At 34.5% G+C, this 27,659-nt stretch overlaps 1 long non-coding RNA gene across 1 annotated transcript; it reads left to right on the top strand.

Moving 5' to 3' along the window:
• The first annotated feature begins 415 nt into the window (after positions 1-415).
• Positions 416-27,659, top strand: LOC141400541 (uncharacterized). Its single transcript, XR_012412137.1, has 2 exons — positions 416-1,511; positions 26,736-27,659. It is a non-coding gene; the product is annotated as an uncharacterized lncRNA (long non-coding RNA).

The raw sequence follows: 27,659 nt of genomic DNA, 5'->3' as shown, positions 1-27,659 counted from the left end.
TGTCATATTTTTATTTGTTTTATGTACTAAAAAAATTGGGACACGAAAAAATATAACACAGCCTGTGGCCCAGTTTGTTCCGATACAAACAAACAAATTCCATCGTTCCTGTGCAAAATCAAAAAAGAAAACAAAACAAAAACACAGGCGGCATTGCCTTAACAACGGATATGGACGAATTAAAGTCTCCACAAATTCCAGAATGGGGCTTGTTTACTTTGAAAGCACACACACACCAGCAGACACCGTGAGTGAACGATAGACCGAGTGTTCAGTCAGGACTCTTTTGTGTGTTTATTTCGTGTGAGCACACAAAAGGAAACTAATCATTGCTCTCTGTTATTTTTGCTTTTTAAGAGATTGCGCCGTTGGCGGTCGATGACACCATCGATGCCAATGCCCACCACCTACATTCAGTATTGCTCGAACCATAGCGGAGGGTGGACGTATCCCGCAAAGTGTCGTCTTCAGTTCGGTAATTTGTTTGCGTTCTTGTTGTCCGTGTCGTTTTATCCTGGCGCTCGCCTTGCAAATCAAATGTTTGGGGTGTGAGAAAATTATAACGGTTATTGCGTGAGAACAAACACAAGAAGAAGAACGAGCATGAATTAAAATACAGTAGCTTTTGAAATGAAGAGAGTCTGATAATATATCCATGACCTTGCACAAATACAATAAAATAAAGAGAAAGTTATAACCAAAATCAAAAAAAAAAAAAGAAACAACAAGCAGGGATTTCATATATTACTCTTTGCAGTTGTCAAGGTTATGATAAAAGCTGATGGCGAATGGAGATGTAAAAAACACAAATGAAATATTTTGAATAATGAAAAAGTGAAAGTGGAATCAAATACTTACCGCCTTTACAAGTGATTTGTACCTTTGTGGATGGATGGATATAAAGTGAAGAGTTCTGATGTGTGACTATCAATTGTGATGAAATGGAAATGTACGAAAGAATAAAGTTTGATAACGAATAGCATGGTTTATCCCACAAAAGGAAGTTATTATCATGAATTCTGTATAAAAAAGCATATGAAAGAAGTGAATTAAAAATAAAATGCAACTAGTGTAATATGAACTGGGGCATTCGATTTTATCAATGGAGCGACTTAATTAAAAATAAACAAAGTGATGTGAATACGTTAAATATCACAATGGAAAGATAATAAATAACAAATAAAATAAATACGTTTTTTATATGCGAAATTATAATAATATAGAATAAAGCAAAAAATTACAATGTCAATTTATAAAACATAAATTTTAATAAAGTTTTAAAAACAAAAATAAATAAATAAAAAACGCCAACCCCCTTAAAATAATAATAAATTTAAAAGCAAAGAAGTGCAAAAAGTTTTATGAGGAATAAATAGCTACATATTTGTATTTAAAATATTTAATTATTTAAAATAAATATTGAATTAAACCATTTGTTCACCGCGAATATACAAATTTACGAAATTGTTAAAAAAGTGAAATTGTTCAACAGCAATATTTTGCTATCAAAGGTAATTTGATGTGTGTAAAAATAATCAAAAAATAATCTTGTGTTTGGCAGAGCTATGCATTTCCAAATTAGAAAGTGTATTTGAGAGCCTGTGGCAGTAGCCAATAATTTTTTAAACAAAAACAGTGTTGAATGTTTTGTTAATGCAATCGAAAATTAAATCTGAATCAATCTTATTTTTCACCGGGTATACAAAAATTTATTAAATTGTTCAAAAAACAAAATTAATTTAAACAATATTTTGCTGATGTGAAGAAAAATTAAAAAAAAAGTGTGTTGACAAAGATATTAATTGAAAATTGTAACAAGTGCCTCCAAGCATATGGAAGAAGAAAAAAAAACAGTGTCAAATATTTATAGAAGAAAAACATAAAATTTTTTAAAAAAAAATTACATGACGAAAAAGTCACTGAAATTGTGTATAAAACATATTCCTCAAATTACAACATTTTAAAAATGTGACCACTTTGCAAAGATGTGTGTCCCAAGGGACAAAAAAATTATTCGGGAGAAATTTTTAAAAAATTGTCCGATTGAAGAAAGCGAAATTTTAAAAAAAAATTAAAGCCAAAAAAATAATTTTTAACTCCAGCGGTTTTCCAACTTGTCCATTAAGATGTGTTACCTTAATCTGTTTGACGGTCATACCGATATTTCTTCGTTATTGTGAAGTGCAAATAAAATAGTGTTCTGAATAATTATTTAATTTTATTTAAAAAGGAGTCTTATCTAATAAAAAGTTCTAATAAATGTGATGCCATCAGGAAATCGTGTAATATGTAATTTGGATACGTGTAGTACCAGGACATACATAAATTCAACTGAAACAAGTAGGAAAGCGGTCCGCCGGTCCTCACTTTTTGTACCCTCCACCATGATATATTCTTAGCTTATATTGAATAATTATTTTTCTTTTTGTTACGAATGTACCAATGTCCACAATTTTATGTGGAGAAGTTTTTTTAATCCAAAATACCTAATTTTAGCTACTTCGGTCAGCTAAAATTTCAAAATACCTGAAATCGGGCCATACTGTTAGGTTACGTGAAAGGACGCGCAGCTGTCTCAGTATACAACCGCTCCACTCGGAGACCTTAAGGTCCATTGTGTCCATCCTAGTAGATAGCTGAAGAGAGAAAGAAGAAGACAGTAGATGTTGGTAGCTGGAAAAGTGTGGGTAGAGTTTTCGGATTATTGCATGTTTGTGGTTGTAGTTTGTGTTTGATTAAATACTGTTTGTTGGAGCCATACCAGGCCCAGTGCGATATAGAGCAAGTTTGACCGTTCTGTTTTGCAGAATGCTGTTAAGGACTGGGTTGTATTTTCTCCTATGGTACGCAGTCTTCTGGAGATTAACATAGGAAAACTACATAACAGGTGCTCGATGGTCTCTAGTTCTTACTCATCATCGTACAGCCTGCAGTGTTCAGCCGAGCCTTCTTCCCATTTGCACGTCATTGCCCTTATTCTGCACCAGTAATAATCCCCACTGCTAGTCTCAGGTCGGGTGTCTTCATCGTGAGCAGTAAGGCGGTTCTCTGTTTGGATGGTTTTGGCCAGATGGCCCTTGAAGTGGTGCAGCTCGACGTATTTTGTCAGAGTTGTCGAAATTTATCCCGACAACCCTGTTCTATTATTCCCATGAAGTGGCACAGTGGTGGCTTGATGGAGTTGTCAACTGCGATGTTTGGTGACTCCGATCCGCGGCGTGCAAGTTCATTGGCTGCTTCATTCCCTTTGATGTTGCAGTGTCCTGGGACACAACACAAGGTGACGATTGATTTTAGTGACCCCAAAGCGAATTTGCAGTCCAGGATATATGGGACTTGAGTGATTTAAGGGCCGCTTGGCTATCGACAAAGATAGTCACCGATCCTGATAAGTCCTCTTTCAAGTTGTTAATCAGTTCCGCGGCTTTCCTGATTGCAAAAACTTCGGCTTGGAAGACACTACAATATTCGTTCAGCCTGTATGAGATTTGTATTTCGAGGGATTCGCTATAGACACCTGCTCCTGTGCCTGTTTCCATCTTAGAGCCATCAGTATAGATGGCCACCGTCTAGAGGTGGGCTGCTATGTGTCCACTCATCCCTATGGGGTATGTGCACCTTCGTCTCCTCGAAGCACATTTGTGCTGATATTGTATAGTCACTGATGTTCCCCGAGGCCATTGGTAGTTCAAATCGACGTAGGATTGCAGTTCGACAATACTCGGAACTACCCCATGAACCTAGCTCCTTGAGCCGGATTGCACTTGCTGCTTGTTTCTGTACTACAATGTCCAGCGGATGTAGATCAAGTAGTACATTTAGAGCCGCCTGTAATTAAATCACCCGCTCTTTGGGTGATGTTCAGTTTGCTAAGATATGTAGTTTTATTCAGAGCATTCCACCATACCAAAGAGCCATAGGTAAGAATTGGGCGTACTATGGTCATATAGAGCCAGTGGATGACCGTTGGTTTCAGACCCCAACTCTTGCCCACGTTAATTGGTGGTCCAGAATGATCCCAAGGTATTTGGCTTCAAGAGTAACTCCGTCCAGCGTTGGTAGAATGAATGGTCTGACTTTCCTTTTGTTCGTAAACAGAACTAGTTCAGTCTTTGATGGGTTCACTCCAAGACCATTGTTGGATGCCCATCTTGACAATTTGACTAGAGCTCCTTGCATAAGTTCCGATAGTGTTCGTGGGAACTTTTCGCTAAACATAATGACGACATCGTCGGCATATGCTACCGTTTTAATGTGTAATTTATCAAATTTCATCAGTATCTCGTTTTTCACTAGAAGCCACAGTAGTGGTAATATGACGCCACCTTGAGGTGTACCTCTACTGACATATTTCCGAATGGAACTCCCACCGATGTTTGAGTTGATTATTCGACTGCTAAGCATGCCGTCAATCCAATTGATCAGTGTGGAGGAGATACCTAAATTTATGAGAGAGCTATGAATGGATTCGAGTCTAACGTTGTTGAAGGCCCCCTCTATATCAAGAAAGGCTGCCCTCCATATTTCTCTCGATATGTCCTACGACTTCATTCAGCGCTGTTTCTACCGATTTGCCTTTCAGGTAGGCATGTTGGGCAGAACTTAAATCTGTGGCCGGAAGCTTGGCCCTAATGCCAAGATCCAGTAGCCTCTCTAGAGTTTTTAATAAAAAGTCTTTTGGAAGTGTGTGACTTGACTTCCCCGCTTTGAGGATGTACACCTCAGATACTTCTCTCCATCGAACCGGTATGTAAGACAAACACAAACAAGCCCTGAAAATAAGTTCCAGATGTGGAATCAGTGACCCCAACACATTATGCACCATTGCAGGTATGATTTTGTCTGGACCGGGTGATTTAAAGGGCTTGATTGTGTTAATGGCCCATTTAATTTTTGGTCGGCTTATGATTTCCTCTATAACATTCACATCTTCGGTGGTATGGTTGTGTACCGTTGGAGCTTCGGGTTGCTCTGATACATCTATACAATTGGGGAAGTGAGTGTTAGCTAGGAGATCTGAAGTCTCTAGGGCCGAGTTGGTCCATGTGCCGTCGTCCCGTTTGATACTGTCAATGGTCTTGGGTCATACTGTTATATCGGGATTAAACCATAACGCACAGTGGGGAAAATACCGATATAGCGTGCAGAAAACCAAAAACAGTATTGAACTAGAGTGTTGACAGTACTTAATGATATATATGATAGAAATAGTTAGTCAGAACGGAATAACGGTACATTTAAAACAGATACTTTTTACCATGGCCTTTTTTAGCTGTAAAATTACGATAGACGTGTGAATTATTGTGAATGTATTTTTGTGGAATCTTTTATATTTTTGATATATAGTAATGGCATTTAATTAAATGAAATAGTTTCATAACCCATGAGTTATTTAAATTTACATGTTTCCGGCAAAATTAATGTAAGGTAATTTTTTTTTTAATTTCTTCAATTAAAATAGGTGTTTAGTATGAAAATTAGTCGAGTTTAGTTTTAATTTTTATGCAAAAACAAAATGAAAAAGAGCTCCCTACTGCTCCCACGATATGGGTGGAAGTAGGAAAATTAATGCAGTGATGCGTCTTCAAACCAACTGTTAAATACAAGTGTCTATTACTAAAAAGTGCAGAATGGGGTGATTTTGAATTCTTATTATACCCTCAACCATAAATTATGAATTTTCAAATCAGATTTCAGCCTTTTGAGTGCGAGAGTGAGGTCACAACCTCAAAATACCGAAAATTGGGAGGTATCGTTCTAAGGGAGCTATATGAAGACGTGGATCCATGCTGAAAAATTTCAAATGAACAATTTTATGACCCCAACAAAGACTAAATGCAAAATTTCTGCCATTTCGGTGTGATACTAAAGCCACAGTCTTCAAAATACCAAAAATCGGGGTACTGCCCTATGGGCAGTAGACCTGTAGTTCGGCTAAAACCTGCAAAATTACCAAAATTGGGTGGTACCGTCCTATGGTGGCTATATCAAAAAGTGGACCGGTACTAACAATTCTCTGTCGGAATATTTTATACCATCAACGAAGACTAAATTTCAAAATTCAGCCATTTCAGTTCGATGATACGACTAAAATCATAAAAATTACCAAAATCGGGAGGCACCGTTCTAGTTGCACCAAAAATATATAAAAAATATAAAAAATATATAAATATAGTAAAAATTGTCAAACTAAAGTAAAGTTAAATTGTCAATCTAAAGCTATTCATATCATAATTATGGATGAACATACAATAAAACATCGACTTTTATTTTTTGCACCCTATGTCCTATGTCCATAATTTTTGATGGAAATTTTTTTAACTACTGAGAACCGTAAATGCGGAAGGACATCACATCTTGTCCGAAAATGTAGATAACAAATAAACATGAAATCAGTGACACAGTTTTATGGGGGTCACCTCAAATGTCAAATTACAAAAATGTAACAAAAATTCTTAAAATACGGCGATACAGTTATATGGGGGCAGCACCAAAAGATAGACCTATGTTGACAAAATATGGTGGAAAAGTTTTGTGACCAATTGAAACCTAAAATGCCAAATTACAGCTAGTGCGGACAAAGAATTAAGCCAAAATCCTCAAAATACCTTAAATCCGAAGGTACCCTTATATTGGGGCTATACCGAAACTTGACCCGCATATGCAAAAATATACTCGGGTGCGAAAATATAAATGAGAGTGAATACAATAAATGGGCTATTTTTTATACCCTCTAGCATAGTATGGAGCTTCTATGAGGGCTACTAGATGAATTTCTGGCCTAATAACAAAAACGAGAATATTTAACATCAAAAATGGTTTTGTTGTTTTTTTTTTTTAAATACCTAGCATGATATGTATATGGGAAATGATACCATTTTTAACAGTGTTTTATTTAACTTGCTTTGGTGTCCGTTTAGTTCAAATCTAGTAACTAATTTTTAACACAGTTGACCAATCGAAATTAACCAATATTTTTTCCACGTCCAAAAACATTTCATTTTATCCAAAAGCATTTAATAGAAATTGGTAAACCTTGGTTTCAGCTATGAATGGTAGACAGAGATCATATTGAAATTTCATTTGGAACATTTCTTTCTTTAACAATGTTCCCAAAAAGTAATGGATTTGGCTAGATGATGATCCAGTATGGAATTGTGTAAAATGAACAGTCCAAAATTAAAACAAATAATTTCATCCTAATATATACATATATATTTGTAATCTAATTTTCTTAAGGAAATAGTATACCTCTATGGTTTATTCTGGAACTCATAGTGAAATTTTTGTGTAGAATTGTTCATCTTTTGACACTTTTTGCCAGGAATTAAGTTTCATATTACTTTTATGTATCAACTCGAAAAAAGTAGGAAAAAAATTTCATTAAAAAATTGGGAAATATTTTCATGTTTTTCAGCAAAATTTATACTAATATTTTCATGATATACACTCCGTTTCAAGTCAATAGCACATTTCAAATTGCTTTTTGTTACTTCAGTTTAGTCGGTATCCCTGGAATAACCTCGGGAATGTTTATATATCTTGGTTTGCAATTTTATGAAGTATCTTTCAACAAAAAGTTTGGCTTCGATAACGTACCGTTACATTTTTTTAAATTCCTTTCTAAAAACCCAAAATTTGTACGGTTTAAAGTTTTTCATCGGAATAGCACATTCTTTAATAACTTGAGTAAAAATACAAATTTTAAATGCTACTGTTACGATTCTTTAAAATTGGAATAAATAAAAGCTATTTCAAGTTTAAAACGCTAAAATTGGTCGAACTATAACTCTAATACCGGGGAAATAAGACCTTATGAAAGCTGTGGACTTAAGTTGTCTATAATATGTTAAAAATTTGGCATAAATTGACAGTTTCTTCTTAGTTTCATAAAAAACTAAAGAAAAAACGATAGAATGGTGCAAAATAAACTTGAAATTCAACTGAAAATTGGGTATTTTTGATCGGATATCGACTGAAATGAAGTAACAAAAAGCAATGTGAAATGTGTTATTGACATGAAACGTAGTGTATAATGTAAATATACATTTCATTTCTTTGGTGATCCATAGTGAAATTTGACGAAGAATATTTTTTTCTTTGACGTCATCTCTCTAAAATTATGTTTTGTGTGACAATTTTGAATAAACTCAGATGAAGTCCGACTTTAACCCTAAAACGTGTTTTTCACTTTTAGAGATTCCTGGCGATTAGATAATTTGGTGTATTCTGAGACCTATAGTAAAATTATATGACGAACAATTTTGTAGAATATGTGGATTCGATGTGATCACATTTTGAAGGAGTTTTTAAAAGATTTTCGAAAAAAGGACCAAAATATTCCCCACATCCTCCTAAGTAAAGTTGCAAATAACACTATATACCTAAAAGACAAGGATTCCCTAGCTCGAATATTTCGAAAAAAAACTAGAAATGGCTAAAATAAAAAATAATTTAAAAAAATAAGTTATTTATAAATGCTCTAAAAACTGTAAAATAATCTTTCGCTTAGCCTCAATAAGTATATTCTTCTTCATGGTTAAAAATGGTGACAAAATTAAACGGCATGCATTTTATTTGAGAGATTCCATCATGAAGAAGAATATACTTATTGAGGCTAAGCGAAAATTTATTTTCCAGTTTTACTCCCAATGTGGTATACCAATCTTCATATCTCGACGAGATAAAGCGATTTTGAGATGTACGTACGTCCGTCCGTCCGTCTGTCCATTATAAATTGTAATCAAACTCCAGGCCGCTATTATGGACCGATCGTCATGAAATTTTGTATGATCCCTATTTTTATTGGTGATGATCATGAAATATATAGCGGGTGAAATGGACCAAAAACAAATTATTTATTCAATTTTGTTTCGGCTGTGTAGGTCGCAATAACAGTCAGATCAACGCGAAACTTTAAATAAGGTGAGAGTATATGACAAAGAAGCAGCTTTCTACTGATGTCAATTGTGTTGGTGTACATGATAAGATAACAGAGTTACAGCCTAATATACCTAGTTATTTGTTTAAATTGTAATCATAAACACGCTAGAGGTAGCAATTATAGCGCACAATAATCACGAAATATTGCACGAGGTAAGAGTTTAAAAATAAAAAGATGCCTACAATTTTGGATGATGATGTTTCCGACAAAGTAGCCTACATATGAAAAAAAACTACTGACCTTTCCCACTTATGTAAGTTGCAATAGCGTGTCTTCTAGATAACGGGTATACTACCTTATATATAATTTTCTCATTCCAATTTTTTGCATTATTGGAAACTACAAACATACATTGCAGCATGGACCGCTTTGGTACCTTTTTTCAAAACGATTCCCCAGATAGACAAGGTCAAATTTTCAATGGTGGCAAAATACCCTTCAGTAATGTTGGCGACATTTTCTGATTATTTCAGCCATGTAAAACTTAAAACTACAAGTGGTGTGTTAGGACACATCGTTCGGACTCGGAGATAAGCTGTGGCTCCCATGAATCGGGGTACACTCACTCATTGATATGAGTGTCCCGTCTGGATGTTTGTGAAACAATTATTATATTATATTTAAGCTTGGTGTGATACGGTACCAGAATCCACAAAGTTATTTCTTACAATAAGTTTATTTGTTCCATAAAGAAATTTTGATTTGTGAAAAGCTAATTTCCAGTGGTAAAAGTCTATAGCCTTGGCTTACGTGTTTTCTATTATTCTTTTAGGAAAAGTGGTAAAATATTTACCAAAAAAAATTTGCGACCACTTTTCTAAACTTAGGATAGTAAATGTGCAAATTTACATTTTTAAAAGATTTTGGACCTTTTGCTTTTTTATATCTATTACAGAGTTGTATATTTAGGAGTAACCCTTTCTTTACAAACTTATAACCTGATAACGTTGTTCCCAATTGTAGGCAGATTGGTCTGTAACATAAACTTGGAAATATATTATTCTCATATGCCACATTTTCATGCAATTTTAGGATAAATAGCTGGAGAGAGAAGTCATTCGGAAAATGTTCTCTATAAACTAAAACAACCTCGCTAATTAGAACCCTAAAACTCTGAACAAAGTTGTTTTTTTTTTTGTCTTGTTAATGTTTTATAGTGATATATTAATAATTTTCTTTCGAGTTGAGCCGTTATGAGGTATTTTGAGAAATTAGGAGTTCACTGAAGTTCCAAACATTCAACCATTATGCTACATTTCATGGTTGGTTAAGTCCGATCATCAATTTGCTTATGTCTTTTTAAGCTGTGTGTCCGGATTACCGTGTCTACAGTGTAAATATTTTTAGTGTCTGGATTATTGAGACTATACGTACTTACATAATCGAACGTGTGGAACCAAAGTGTGGTCAATTGAGCAGATTTTGTTCTCAACTATGCATACAACAAACGAGTAAAATATTTTTCAAGTATTAAGAATTGAAATTATTTTTAATGCTTTAAACTCGTATCTCAATAAATGCGTTTAATGGGTAAACTAAAGAAGATTAGTAATACATAATTACTACTTATATGCGCAGATGACCTGAATTCCCTAATAATTGCATTTAATACTTCTACCCAAACAGTGGTATATCAAAAGATAAATCGTTTTTTATATCTCCTGAAAAGTTGTATTTTTTAAGATACGAAATGTGGCAAGACATATAAACTACACTCCAAATATATACGATTGGCGTTATTGAAATTGTGTACCATAACCATACTTGAGGTCGCATTATAGTCTACTGAGCTATTTAGTATGGTAGTGAGGAACTAAACATGTAAGAAAAGTCTATAGTCGGACGGAGCCGACCATGGGATACCCTATACCACTATCCCTGGACAATCGCTCTGCACGGAACTTCTTTTCAATGATAGTGAAAATTTAATTTCAAATATCAGAGATGTAATGTATAATACTTATGACTAAAACCAAAAAGTTATCTAGCATGACAAAGCCATTTTTGTAGCAGGAAAGGAAAATTTAGTTCACACAAACTGAAATGTAATGAAACCCACTTATGTAGTACTACTACTTCCGTTGTTTAACCGATACGTTATTGAAATTTTTAGCAATTTCACACAAAAGTTTCAGTACATTTAACCCGCTAAGTATTATCTGATCTTCACGTTGGTTTGTACACTTTTTCTTCATCATAAACTCAAACTTTGTTTAAAATTTTGCGGGTTATTATTTTGACCTCTTCAAAATTGGTTAAAATTTTGTTTTTGGTCCATTTCATCCCCTGAACATTTCACGATCATCACCAAAAACTAATCATTTCTATTCTGGCCCGAACCCAACCTCCTTTAAAAATTCGTTACAATCGGTCCATAATTGCGGCCTTAAGCTTGTTTACAATTTTTAATGGACGGACACACATCGCACACACATTTTGGCATACCAAATAAGTGTTCTAGGACGAATATTTCGAGGTGTTACATACCCCCAGTTTATGTATTTCGAAATGAAAATGTGTGCGCATGAAAAACACCCAAACTTAGTTTTTTGAAATATTATTTCATTTGCTTTTGCTTCAAAACAAAAAACAAATTTGAAATACACACTCAAATTTGGTAGTTTTTCTTCCGCATTCGTTTTCTTATCGACATACATAAACAGGCCCATAAACTTTTGGAGAGACAATATGTAGCATGGATAAAAATGTGGTTCTCTACACAGAACCCATTATATATTAGGCAGTAGGCCCGTTATCTAGCAAACACTTTATTGCAATTTGCATCAGAGGAAAGGTCAGTAGTTTTTTCCATATGTAGGCTACTTTGCGAAATATAGATGTCCTCAAGGAATTAAAATATCGACCAAAAATAAAATTTTTATATTTTTCATACAAAAGTTATGGCCCATTTCACACGCTAAAGAATATCAGATCATCATTCAAAATTGTAGGCATCTTTTTGGACCTATACTCTTACCCGGTGCAAAATTTCGTGACTATTGATGTATAATTGCGACTTCTAGCGAGTTTATTATTACACTACAAGCAAATAACGGAATATATTAGGCTGTAACTCTGTTATATGATCATGCACACCAACATAATTGGCATCAATTGAAAGGTCAAGCGTTCCACTTTCATGTATATCTCACTTGTCCGGAATGTCACTTCAGGAATTAAGATATAAGCTGTATATTAAGAATTTTCACAATTTTCACACAAAAATTTTGGTCCATTTAACCCTCTAAATATTATCCGATCGCCATCTCAAATTGCAAGCTTCTCCTTTGTGATATACTCTTATCTTACTTAAACTGCCGCTAGAAAATTGGATAAATATTATGTTTTTGGTCCATTTCACCCCGCTAAATATTTCACGATCATCACCAATAAGAATAGGGATCTATTCTGATCTGAACCCGACCTCCATACAAAATTTCGTGACGATCGGTCCATAATTGCGGCCTGGAGCGTGTTTACAATTTTTAATGGACAGACGGACGGACGGACACACATCTCAAAATCGCTTTATCTCGTCGAGATATGAAGATTGGTATACCACATTGGGTCTCCGACGAATATTTCGCGGTGTTACATGAATTTTTACCAAAACAAACTTATAATACCCTTCTCCACATTGTGGTATAGGGTATAATTAAGAAAAAAAAAAAACGGTTTCCCTCTGCAGGGTTATCTTAAGCACTAGTCAGTTTAAATGGCGTTGTCTCAGGAAGTATGGACATGCCCCCAAAACAAACAAAAAATTGCACCGTCGTTAAAGTCGCCGCAAGGCGAACGCATTTCAAACAAATTTAAAACGGATCGAGAATAGCTGTGAGACTATAGTTTTCCCATAGGAGTGGGCCGATATAGTCCATATTCGAACCTGATATATACATGGAAGTAATATTTCCACATCCCTAGTTTGGAACAATTCTGGAACTATCGTAATCTTAGTGAAAATTTTTCAACTTTTGTGGGAGTAATTAACGGAAGGGGTGGACCGATATGGTACATCCCCGTTTTATCAATGTCCCATTGTTACGTTTTTTATTGGAACATTGCAATTTCAAACGTTTCTAATAATTTTCACTGTTGTTATGATTTTCTAGTTATAGTAGAAAAATGTAAACTTTGTATACGAATATCTTGAGTCTATCAGCACTAGGTTGAATTATTATATGTTAGATTATATTTAAAATATTTAAAAATTGTATATGCGAATTTTAGAAGGAACCATTTTGTTTTTCGGCAACAAACTAAAATGAAACAATCACTTGCTGTTAGATATATACAAAAGGTGGTTGTTGTGCGAAGGGAAATTTGTTTCTGACGTATCGATTTTTATTTCTTACCGACATCGGAAGAAAATAAGTGGGATATTTGATGGGAAATTTACTTACAACATTCTTTCCGAAATCGGAACGAAATCTTAACGGAATTCTCTTACGAAAAATCGTATAGAAATCGGAGCGAAATCTAAACGATTTTGATCCGAAATTGTTTAGATGTGTCGGACATTCGACATTAGGTTTGCTGAGATCTTCGAACTTAAACTAAAGTTTGGACCAAATTTACGAGACCTAAAATTTGAACGAAATATGTTGATTCTTCGAGTGTTATCGTGCGCACTAGCCAGCCAGACAGACGGACGTACGTGGCTAAATTAACTCCAAATTGTCTGAAACCGGATTTCGTCCAAACATAATTGGTGTCTAAAATCATTATTTCGATAATCTAGTTGACCTAAATATTGAGTGTATAAACAAATATTAAAAGAATGTTAGAAATAGTTTTCGGTGATTTTTATCGAATCGATCAATGATTATTACATTACTTTTTTACCACAGGTATCACAAAAACTTCAAGACCCCGTACAGCATTTACGGCATTACATGTAAATGTAGTTCTATGCAAAAAATCCGAACAATAAAAAAAACACTTACAGTGAGTCAATTAAGTATTTTGCCTCTTTAGAAAATTGAAAAAACTTCAATAAATTAGTTTAAAACAACAAATTAGTGGTCAAAAAGTGGAATATTTATATGTAGTATGTTTGTGTATAGTTTAATATCCAATATCTGCAAGAACCGCTGCGAAAGGCTTAATGGTCTCCTAGATATTGACAAAAATCTGTAACAACACAAACTATTTTACCTCAAAAAAGTATTTTGCCTTTTACATATTTTTTGAGAAAATTACATTTTTGTTACACGCTAAGATTTTTATAGGAACCGTTGCAGATTATAATATTCTACAACCGTTTCGGCACCAGTTCCACCATCTTGCGACATGTTTTCGCGGTTACTTTCTCTAATATTCCTAAATTAATTTCTTCGACAATATGTTACATTAATTTTGGTCATTACCGACATTAATCTCTCAATGAAAAATGATTCGCCGCTACCTTCAAATCATAACAAATGCCAAAAAAAAAATAAATAGAAAGCTAAGATGCATCGCAAATAGTGAAAGAAAATACATTTTGGAACTATGAAAATCAAGAACAGATTATTTAAAAAATCGCGAAGATCTTTCTGGCCGCTTCCAAAAATTAATCGGGTCTTCATATTAATCTCGGAATCAATGTGTTGGATGAAGTGTCCACAAGGTTCCAAAATCCAGAGAAAGTATGTAGTCCGGTCAAAATAGACATTGAAATAGCAAAAATTCCCACAGAGCTGAATTTTGGTGGAGAGCTAGGGTTTGCCATTAGAAGCAATGTCCTAAAAGTCCCCATCGATCCCATGGTGCAAAAAAAATTATTCGGGGTCAAAGGTCAAATTTTAAGGGTTTTTAGGTTTTCGGATTTATTTTTTTTTAAACGGTTGATCTAATCAAAAAGTGACTAAAGTAAATATTGTAAACAGAAAAATTATCTACAAGTTTGACCTTTATAATTTTTTTCCTAGAAGGAACCATTCTTGAGATATAGCTGTTCTAAAAAACACATGATTTTTATGCACTTATAAGGGAAATATGCACATATTCAGACGAACCGGCTAAAATAAGCGAAGTAATCGGGTCTGTCCCCCAAAAAATATATATTTTCTTGAAGAGCGAAATTACAGCTATCTTCTAAAAAAATTCCAACAAAATCGGAACGTGTTTAGTAAAGTTATTCAATGTTAGAGTAATTTTATGCAAAAATAGCCCATTTAACCCACATGTATAATCGAAAGCCCAACGGGATCGACCCCAACGAAAACACTCCGATTTTTTTTTTCAATTTTGTCCGAAGGTAGGGATTGTTGCGCTGATTACGGAAATGTATAATTTTCAACGGCTGCGGATCCGGTTCGCTGGTTATTCGACCAGAAAGGCCAAATTTAAAAACCGGGTTAGACCCGGTTCTGCTGAACCGTTTACTGTAAAGTGGATATCGTTTGAAAGCTTACGGAAGTATCTAACACATAGTGCCGTTACTTTAACCGGTTCGCCTCACAATGTACTTACGCGGCTAATTTTTTATTTGACCTTTAGATCGCGATATCTCGAAAATGGTAAGTCGTTTTTATGAATCATAAAGACCACTCTTGTAGACAATTATTGAATCTACAACTTTTACTTTAGCCGGCTTTTGCTAAGTCTTACCGTTTTTGAGAAAAATTAAAAAAACTGAATAATGCCTCCAAAAATGACCTTTGACCCCGAATAACTTGTTTTGCACACATGGGATCGATTCGGACTTTTAGGACGTTGCTTGTAATGGCCAACCCTCGCTCTCCACCAAAATTCAGCTTTGTGGGAATTTTGCTATTTTCCCCTTATACGCATGTCTATTTTGACCGGACTAATGCCTATGCTTTGCTTTTGGAAGGCCACCTGCCAGAGATGTGACACTCGACGTTACAATTGTAATCCCAAAAATCGAAACATGGGTTGGATTAGCGACTGTTGCGATTTATCCAATATTTGTCCACCTTTGGATTGTTGTAAAGGTGAAGTTTCATTATCTGGCTTTGGTTTTGGAATACTCTTAATCACAATTACACTGTGCTGCTTGAACTAGCAGGTTAAGATGACCCCACGAGTACGTAAAACTTTTCAATATCGTAAGCTACGACTTTCGCACTAAATCTTTATAAATAAAAATCAAATGTCGTTCGTTGGTAATGGCATCAGTTGAGAACGGTTGGACCGATTTGGATAATTCTTTTTGTGAAATGTTCGTCATAACCCAACTTATGTTTTTATACAAAAAAATAAAAGAAAGACTTGAGCACGCCCAATTTTTAAAATATGTTACATCTTCATTGAATTTCGAAAAAAATATGAATAAAAGTCAAATGCCGTCATAACCCAACTTATACGGCGTTTATATTATAGTTTTTTGCAGGGTTAACCTTCTTTATGGGGATTTATTTGAAGTATATACAATGGAAATGACATTTGAAACCCAGACCCACTGGGTTAACCTTGGTATATGTAAACGGCCTATTAGGTTTTTATGGAAAGAAATTATTACAGCTCCACTTTTTTTAAAATTTTCATTTCAATTTAAAGTTTTTCTGCAAAAACTTCTGAACCGATTTTTCAATGTTCAGAAAATGTTCAGGAATATCCCGTGGTCCAAAATGTGGTATATTGTTAGATGAACTTCGGGAGCCTATTGTATTATAATCGCTATACTTGCAAATTCATTTTCGAGACAACGGTGGTTGCCCCTCCGATCAAGAAAAACGATATATTTACAAATTTCCTTAAATAGTGAGGTTCAACGGCCATGAAAAATAGTAAATTTAAAATCCTCCTCCGTTTGAGAATGGACCTAAGAAGTGAGATAGAAAATACCTATTTTTGGATGGTCAAATATAAAGTCCATAAAAAGTTATTATTAAAACTCAATACGACGGGTCAGCAACGCCTACCGGGGTCTTCTCGTTATTAATAAAATTCCACTAAAGTGCCCATATTTTGCACTGTGCATCATTTCGATTTCGCCCCTCTCGTTTTTCACACAGTCTTATTAATGCCTAAATATGGTAGACACTCTCACGGAAATTGGTGTAGACGTTGTTCTATTCCCCTATAAGGTTTGTATCAAATAAAATGCTGGTTCTTTTAGATTACGATTCTATAATGTTTATTGATTTTACATCACCTACTCGTAAAGGACTTTACTTTAGTAAGCACACAGCTTTGCTTTTTCTCTTACGGATGGTTTTAGTTCGCAGTCTGAATTATAACTCACTGACTGTTTCGCCATTCTCGCGTTTTTATACCCAATCCCATATCGCCACAGATGTTTCAAGAAGATCTGGCAGCATTTCGATTACTAACAATTTATCAGTGTAACAAACACATACTAAATCACAATTGCACATACAGTTTGTCAAGCAATTGTTTTCACACTAAGAAAAAGAACACTTGTCGTGTATTAATTAGAGGTAGTTTACACTATCTATCATTGTCATATGACACGAAATAAAAACATTCCATATCTACCCACGGAGGCAATGTGGAGACGTAATTTTATTATATTTTTGTTGGGGTGGACGCACAGAATAAATGGCGTAAGGAAAATCTCCAATATTCCACATATTAGTAAATATTTAACGATGGAAAATTTCGTGTCATATGACATTTACATATAGTGTAAACTACCCCTTAGTGAGAAATGACAAATAGTTGTGACAAAAATGTCGGGTTTTTTCAAAAAATTAGTTGGTCGACAAGCTCAAAAGTATAAAAAAATAAGCCCACGTAGATCAACAAAAATAACCAATATCTATAATTAAATATATTGCAAGGAAATGGATGCACACAATACCCCGTGGTTTCGGTAAATATTTTAAAATCATGAAATTTCATGTGCTTAATTACAGTGTTTTATTTAAAATGTTTTGTTGTCTGTCTGTTTAGTTCAAATCTAGTAACTAATTTTTAAAGCAGTTGCAGTTGACCAATCGAACTAAAATTACATGAATATGAAACTAAAACCAATATGGGTCAATTTCATTCTGTAGTACTCGGAGTTTTCAATGGTACTGATACTTCCCCACTAAAAAATATTTTACTACAAGTTAAAATAATAAAATATTTCAAAAAATAGGTTATACGAGGGGCACTTAAAACCCTTCTGGCCTGGGCGACACGCAGTGTCGCCAGGCGTCATTTGACATTTTTTGGAAAGTTTGACAGTTTTTGGCCTAAGCGTACTTAGGACAGTTTGACATGCGACCATGTGTTGGGTTGTTTTCAGCGGCTTGATTGAGACACCTTCAAATCATTGTGTTTAAACGCTTTTACAGCATCTTCTGCAGGCGGTTGACCCATCAATTCCACGTATTGTCTGGTCAAACAGGCGCTGCACACTGGTCGACACCACTGATCTAGCGGCGCGAAAGTCAAAAAATCAAACTATAAAATATCAAAATATTTTCCATTGTATCGATTACAGACACTCTGCTGACTAAAACAACATTATGGCTGCAAATATTTGCAAATCTTCTTATAATTTCACTTTAAAAAGATGGGATTTAGCTTGAAACTAGTACAAATCGGGGTTCACATAAAAAGGGTTACATCGAAACATAGATCCATATTGAAAAATTTTTGTAAGAAGATTTTACACGGAATGCAAAATTACAGACAAGACGGTTGGAAAATGTGGTCATGATATTCAAAATAACTTAAATCGGGAGGTACGGTTACATAGGGGATATATCAAAACATGGACTTATGCCCATAATTTTTGGTGGAAATCTTTTGTGATCAGTAGGAACTCTAAGTATCGAATTACAGCTAATTTGCTACGAAAATGTGGCTTAAATCCTCAAAATACGGAAAATCGGGAGGTACCGTTATATGGAGGCTATACCAAAACATTAGCCGATATTGTTCATATTCGGCCCATTATTATCCACAGACACAAGCTGAGTTTTTGCAAAATTTCAGAAATATATCTAAATTCGTTTGCAAGTTATTAATTTCGCGCCGCTAGATCAGTGGTTTCGACCACAGTGCGCTGGTTTGAATCTATGTGTGAGAGCATGCACTGTCATGATGCAAAACGATTCGATTTCTCTTATTCGTTTTTCGAATTTCTCAGGAGACCTCAGGCAAACAAATATTAGTGAAACACCCAGAATTAACCCTATACATATATCTCATTTGCGCCCATTTGCTTCGAAGGTCTTCTTTCGTGAACAACTTTCGTTGGATTGCGCTCGGTTTCGAAGACCCAAATGGTCGATTCCTGTTTTGTTTCGGGCTCCTAAGCATAGATCCAAGACTCATCTATGACGATCTTATAAATGTCGTTTGAAGCACCGCATTCGTTTTTATACACATTTTTTTGCACAAATCCACAAGAGCCTTTTTTTGAGTGATTGACCCATTCTGCTGGAGCCATTTTTGCAGCCAGGTGTTCGTGCAATATCGAATTTTAGTTGGTGGAAGAAATGCCCAAGGATTTCTCTATCTCACGTATTTAAAATGGCGATCTTGCATTATCCGTTCACGCACGGCGTAATTTTTTTTGTGGCACAAAGGCCGATTTTGGGCTACCCTCACGACCTTCGTTTTTTGCGAGTGTCCGCCACGATTGAATTCATTAAGCCAGCTTTTCATAGTGATATAAGACGGCTCTTTATCGACATACAAAGATTTAATTTGATCGATGCACTCTTGCCGTGATTATCCATGTCGAAATTTGTGAAAAATTATAGGACAAAAATGTTCACAAGTATATTCGATTTTTTGCAAAGTGATTTTTCCAAGTCACTGTAAACAACACAATATATGGTCGTAAGTAAAAACTGTCAACTTTCCAAAAAAAAAAAAATCAAATGACGACTGGCGACAGCGTGTTGCCTAGGCCAGAATAATTTTTAGTGACCCTCGTAGTGCCTTATTTATAAATGCTCTAAAAACTGGAAAATAATTTTTCGCTTAGCCTCAATAAGTTTATACTTTTTCATGATGGAACACACAACAAACGAGTAAATTATTAAAAATTGAAATTATTTTTACTGCCTCAAGATTAGTAATAAATTATTACTACTTATATGCACAGATGAACTGAATTCCCTAATAATAGCCTTTAATACTTTTACCCAAACAGTGATATAGTAAAACATAACTCTTTCTTTATATCTCCTGAAAAGTTGTATTTCTTAAGATACGAGATGTGGCAAGACAATAAACTACACCGTAAATATATACGATTGACGCTACTGAAATTGTTTACCATTACCATAGTTGAGGTCGCATTATAGGTCACTATTCACTATGGTAGTGAGGAACTAAAAAAAACTAAATTTTTCGGACAATATACTTATTTCTTACTTACAGTGTCGGACAAAACTAAAGCACTCCCTTAGTATTTTTTGTTAAAACGCCAATTTAAAGAAAAATAAAGTTGTACTTTTCTTTTTATATATTTATATCTCTATTATTGGAAAATACAAACATAAGAACTTCAGAGTTTAATAAACATAAGTTAATATTAAATAAAACACTGTAAAAAGAAGAACATTTTAGGTCGCAAACATAAGCGGACAAAACTAAGACACCCCCAATTCGAGGTACAAAAAAACTATTGAAATCAATATTTCGTTACGTATCGTTTATTCTGAATGACACACTATTAATTATTGGAGGCGATATATCTTCAAATTCTATGTTTGCGGTTTCAAATAAATTTTCTGGTTTTGCAATTTTTCGGTTGATTTTTGAGCTAACGACCTCTCACAAGTCCCAATCGAGAGGTAAGTTCAGGGTATTGGGCGGGCCAATGGAGGAATCTGTCGAATTGTTTTGGAATCAATCCTTAACCACTTTCTATGCATGTTTTGGCTCGTTATCTTTCTGCAATGTCCATCTAAGTGGCATCTCCTCTTCAGCATAAGGCAACATCACGACTTTTAATAAATTACGATACTTGAAACGATCCATAATTCCGTTAATTTTATAAATTGGTCCAATCCCTTGCCTCGAAAAAATCCCAGACCATTATGTTCCGCCTCCATGTTTTACAGTGCCTTTACAATATTTAGGATTTAACCGTTGCTAATTTCAACCTATATTCATCAGAAAACAGCATGGTATTCCAATTTTAGATACCCCAGTTCAGATGGGTCTTGGTGAATTCAAGTCTGGCTTTTTCATTTGCACGATATGAAAGGTTTTTTTAGCTGCTCGTCCACTGAATAAGCCGGCCTCTACCCCTCTTCTACAAATCGTTCTTTAACTATTTTTTTTAATCTAAGCGATTTGGTATTTGACTAGAAGATGCTGTAGCATCATTTTTGGATAAATATGAACAATATCGGCAAATGTTTTGGTATAGCCCTTTAATTGCGGTAGCTCCTGATTTTCGGTATTTTGATGATTTATAATTAGGGAAAATGTTCCGAATGATTTTAATCCAACATCTTTGCATGCAGACGGTTTTTAGTCATTTACAACTACTGGCTCTCATAAGGGCAAGCTTTTTTTATTTATTTAATTATAAGTTAGTATTAAGTAGAATTAGTTTAAGGGGTTATGTCCAATTTTTGAGCACGAAAAATGGAATTTTTCATGAATTTTTTATAAGAAATCTACCAAATGTTTCAGAAAATTTGTTTTTCTTCTGATAGATCACACCTTGAGCTACTTTTGGATTTTTTTGTTGCGATGCCCACTGTAGCTTCAAAACGAATAAACAGATCAGCATATGTTTTTGTAGGATAATAAGAAACCTAATAATCTTGTACTTAAGAGAAGCGGAATTCAAAGATATAAATTTTTAAAAAAGTTGTGAACTGTCCAAGTTAAAAATTTCGATTTTAACTAAAACAAGTAAAAAAGTATCAGTAGGCTTTGCCGACAGAGAATTAAAACATGTGAATTGAAACATTTTTGGACATTTGAACTTGCCGAAAAAATGTGGATTAGGAAAAAGTTCAAAAGTTTTGCGGAGGAGGTGTTAAAGGAATGGACCGACATAGTCCATTATCGAAGTGGATCTATTTTTTGAGTCATATCAATTCGATAGATATCGTACACACTAGTCATTTCAGTGGTTCAGCGCATAACTTTTGGACCAGTATGCCAGGAAGCATGGACTTGTCCACGGAAAACATAATATCGATTTAAACAGGACCATATCGAACAGCATCGGTATGCATTTCCAAAGGATTTTCGAACAGACCCTAAACTGCACTTGGACTCAAATGTTGAACTAAAGAGACGACCGATATGGGTCATTTTAGAAGCTTAACTAAATTTGGACAAAATGTTAGAAGATCCAAAACTTGTACCAAACCGGTTGACCCGTTTAAGAGACATAGTGCATACCATTTGAGTGGCAATTTTAAATATAGGGGGAACCGGTATTGCCCATCTTCGAACTGAAACCGAAGTTTGGACAAAATATGACGAAGGCCAAATTTTGGACCAAATTGGTTGATCAGTTCGAGAGTTATCGTGCACTCCAGCCACTACATATGGTACAATAGGGGTTTTTGCCCCTAAAAAACTTTTGCCGTCGTAATTGAGGTAGCGAATGCAAGTTGCTTTAACAAAAAAGCGATTCGGAAGCATGTCTTAAAGTGAACTTATCCGAAATGTTGTGTGATAGGTACCATATTCGAACCTGATCTATGTCTAGTAGATATATTTAGATGTGTTAAGTATGGACCAAATCGGTCACTCCCTTCAAGAGCTATTGTGCGCAAAATTTTTCAGAACATTTTTGAACATTTGTGGGGGATGTACCTGAAGAAGTGGACCGATGTGGCTTATCTTCGAACTTAAACTATGTTTAGCCAAAATATTACGAAGGCCAAATTTTGGACCGAATCGACAGATCCGTTCGAAATTTATCTTGCGCTCCAACCACTACACACTGTATCATAGGGGTTTTTTGCACCTTTCAGGCTATTTTCTCAGGAGCTATGGACTTTCCCCTGATGAAACTTGTGCCGTCGTATGGGGGGCAGTGAATACAAGTTGTTGCAATAAAAATCAAAGCGATTCGAGAGCAGGTCCTAATCTGATCTTATCCGAAATTTTGTGTGGGAGGTACCCGAAGGTGTGGACCGATATTGGAACTTCACCTAAGTCTGGTAGAAATTTCACGATGTGCAACGTTTGGATCAAACCAGTACCTCCCTTCAAGAGTTATGGTGCGCACAAATTTTCCGAACATTTTTGAAATTTCGTGGGGGAGGCACCGGAAGGAGTAGACCGATATAGCCCATACTCGAACTTAAACCAAGTTTGGACAAACTATTATGAAAGTGGGCCGAATCGGTTGATCCGTTCGAGAGTTATCGTGCGCTCCAGCCAGACAGACAGACGGACGGACATAGCTAAATCAACTCCAAATTGTCTGAAACGGATTTCGTCCAAACATATTTGGGGTCTAAAACCATTATTTCGATTCTCGTTAACATAAGTGCTGAGGGTGTACAAATGAATAGGTTCTTCGCCATAAATCCATCGCTTAAGTACAAGGTTTTTATACGCATAATAACGCCACAAAACCATATGAAGATCGCATCATTCGTTTTCGAGCTACAGTTGGCACCACATTCCAAAATGCCATTTTGAGAAAACCGCGTTTCAAACTTCGATGTTACATATAAATCACAATGAATGTTCCCTTTCTAACGCTCATATCTCAGCGAATTTTTTTGCCAAATATTCTATTCTACCTGTACTTTAAAATGAGTAAATAAAAATTTCGATTTTGTAAAATTTGTAAGTGGCCATAACCCCTTAATTTGTTTTTATGGCGATGTCCACTATTTTATCAGACATACAACAGCCATACATTTTCTTTTATGAAATCACTTATCCGAAGCAAGTAGCTATTAACGTGTTATCGAATTCAAATAATACTCAACAATTTTAAGTTTTCTTTGCTAAAAATTGAATATTTCCCTATAATTTTGTAAAAGTCTCAATAAAATATATATTGAATCATGGATCTTTCATACTAAAATAGGTTTAATTGTTACTTAGGGTTCATAGTGGTCACAAAAGTGTTCTACAAAAAATTGTCGACCTGAGCCCAAGTTTGGGTATTGCCCCATGCATCGGTACCTCCCGACTTTCAGTATTTTTAGGATTCAAGCAACATTTTCCGAAAATTAATAATTTTGCCTGAAATACTTAATAATTCAATATCCTCTATGCCTAAAAGATGTGCGTTTGTCATCCAGAATAAAGGATACGCAGGCCAATATTGATTTCAATAAATTTTGTTATACCTTGAATTGGGGATGCTTTAGTTTTTTCCGTTTAAATTTGCGATCTAAACTGTGTTTTTGAATTTATCTTTGTATTTTCCAATAATAAAAATATAAACAAATAAAAAGAAAAATACAAAAAATACAACTTTGTTTCCTAAAAGATTACCATTTTAAAAATGTATGAAGGGGTGCTTTTGTTTTGGCCGACACTGTATATGGTAATTTTCAAATTTCTTTTAAAATTCCATAGAAAAAAAATTAAAAATTTTTTTGGCGAGCACATCCGCCATTTTTGGTACATGGGTTACGAAAAAAATCGTGGTTTCAAATCTGTTCGCGTTCACAAAATTGGATGCTGCACTCAAAAGTTATGGAGGGTTTTAATCTCTTATAAAGAAAAAATATTTGAAAATTCCTATTGTGTTGTAATAAGAACATGTATATATGAATCGTTAACAGCATTTGATATCTATGCGTAGATGCTAAAATAGTTGTTAAATTTATTTTTATTTTCGCGGAAAATCAACAAATAATGAACAAATCATGGAGTAAATTTTATTTATTCTAACTCAGAGTCCATAAAAATCTCTAAACAAATAATTTAAAAATACGTACATAATCTAGACAACGCGTAGAAAAAGGTGAGACCAAAATTATAAAGATAGCGTTTATAACTTGCATATTACAGCAACAACAAAGAACGGAAACTTATTGTTGGGAATTATTTCAAAAATATATTTTTTGGTTAAGTACGAAAAATTTAAAAAAAAAATTTTGGGAGTTATTCTATGATTTCGCTAAATTTCCATACAAATCCTGAAGTATTTTGCTTAAACTTCTACAAGAAAAGTAATTAGTCATCGTGAAAGTATATTTGCTTTCTATGATAAGCAATAGAAATAAGAAGTAGAGAGTAATATTGAAATTACAATCAAAGAAAAAACATAGAAGTTAAAAACCGTATAATTCGCGAATCCCTTCAAATCAGTTGAGGTGCACGTGATTTTCGGATACAGGGAGTCCATGTCTATCAATGTGCATGGATTTTCCCATGTTTCATTCAGCGTCCAAAGTGTGCCATCAGTTGCATCTTACTATTGAAAAAACCTTCAAATGGGCAAAAATTACGCGATGTGCATATGAGTATAAGGTGCATCCGATTTCAATGGTCGCCTATTAAAAATACGTCAATATAACTTATTTTAGACAGATTCGCCAAGGACTGCGGATGTGCCACCACATTCTATTTTGGGATAAATAGGGATATTACTCCCGAATCTTTGTAATTTGTGACACACTTTTTTGGCAAATATTATAATCGCGTATAAAGGATTACATTTCTGTAAAAATAATCAAAGAAAATCGCGGTTCAATTCGCGGAATTCTCAAAATATATTTTTGCAGATTTTCCTACTTTCAGGGTATCTGTATCTGGCGTTTTAGTGGATGTATTCGAACGCGAAAGGGCTTATTAGATCCGGCACGTAAAAAACTAAAATCACGCGGGGTTCAGGGGTACCTGTACGACAGTTGTAAATTTTAAAGCCAAAAAATAGGTTTTTTCCAAAAATTTACGCACCAAATTTTCGCCTTTGGACTCCTATTACTAGGAAGCTGTACGGAGCACACTCATGAGATATACATCGAACGACGTGGAATCGCGAGTTCTACAATCCTATATACTAGTTTCGATATTATCGAGTTGCACCCTCTAATTATAAGAAAAATTCGAAAAACACTGAAATCAAAACTTCAAAATGTCAGCATCAATTTTAGGGGGATGCAGTGTATATATCGAAAAGTCATACACTAGAACCATGTTGCCCAAGGGGTATTCTTTAGTTCTCTCTTTGAGCTTATGTCTGAATTTTCCGTGGTTTGACCAGAAATCATGAAAGAACACAAAAAAACTTGTAAACTTCATCAAATTTTTACCCATTTTTTAATATTACCACCAACGCAGCTTCCACGAAAATTATTTGTTATGGTCCATATTATGAGATCGTGGCTAAAACACTTCAATTAATATAAATATATTCATATTTTATAAAATATATTAACAGTTCGCGACTTATTAAATGGTGAACCTCAACTTCAACGATTGTAAAACTTTTTTGAATATTACCATATACCCTATCTTTTCAAATTATTTGCTGCAAAATAGCGCAATTAAAAAAAGAGGAATTTCCAAGCATAATATTGATGTAAATTACTAAGATGTTACATGTTAAAAAATGAGCAAAACGTGTTTTCGGGCCTGTCAACGTTTTCTTTTTTTTTTTTTTGTATTTTGTTTCTTTATTATTTTAATAAGTTAAATATTGACCATGTCCAGAACCATTGTGATACCAATTTATTGTGGAGTGTTATAATATTCCCATGACCTTTTTGCCTCGTGTCTCTCAAGCTGTCACATATTGTTGTTTAAAATTGCTTCTTAATCTGTTGGTTTTTGTATGCGTGTATTTCTTAATACATTTTCCATACATTGGGATTATTGAGTTAATTGTAATTTAATAATGAATATGAATGTTGTCATTCCTTATAGGCTAACTGCAGTGAAATATTAAAAACAACATTTTCTTTTTCTCTTATCTTTGCAGAAACCAAAGGATTACAATGCAAATGTATTGGAAGGATATTCAACAATAAGAAGAATGTCAATCGATAAAAACGGAAGAGCTTAAAATTACCAAGAACCAAGTGTCAGAGACTGCCTTTGACTTCGACACCAACACTATAACTATAAAAAAAAGGGAAACACAAGAAGAGATATCGCACGGAAAAAAATTTATGCGGACATTCTTCCACGTACATACATTTCATTGTGAAAGGATGGATGACTGATGAAAAAGGTGTAGTATCCTTCAATACGGAAAAAAAAAACCATCAACTGCCAGATACATATAAAATAAAAAGCTGCTATTAAAGTATCTCACGTGCCTGGAAAGACTTTACGTGTAAATTGAAACCAATTAAAGCTGAAAACGGGCATACCGTCATCACTTCGTAAGACAGATTATTGATAAATATTTGAGCCCTTTTTATGTACACACATACTCTCGACCAAGTAAAAGCCTTTCACACCCAATACAGCCAACCATAAACAGGAGGAAATATTTACAAATGATTTTTCCCAAAATGACTTACCTCGTAAACAGACAACTTGAACAACATGGGCGGAAAAGAATTATTCATCATTTGAAATTCTAATAAAACAATTGGTTCTGTTGTGTTAAAACGTGACCTCAAGATTGCCAAACATAGCGAAGAAAACTGATGATCCTAATGATAGAATAAAGAAAACGAATTGTCAGTAAATGTTAAATATTTCATATCAACAACGAAACCTTGGCGATGCGAAGAAAAGTGGCAGGATTGTAAATTTTATTACAATAGAAATAACTTGTGCCCCACACCAGACTGGAATTTCTAGTAAGTCAACGAAAGGATTACAACCACCGTCCTGTAAAATATATTTTTTTACAAACATACACAAACAAATAGACTAACAAAAAATAAATAAA

This window comes from Musca autumnalis, unplaced genomic scaffold (genome assembly GCF_047663935.1).
Source record: "Musca autumnalis isolate F117 unplaced genomic scaffold, ASM4766393v1 scaffold_37, whole genome shotgun sequence".
Lineage (NCBI taxonomy): Eukaryota > Metazoa > Arthropoda > Insecta > Diptera > Muscidae > Musca > Musca autumnalis.
The sequence above is the reverse complement of the archived record's forward strand: the minus strand, read 5'-3'. Positions and strand labels throughout refer to the sequence as shown.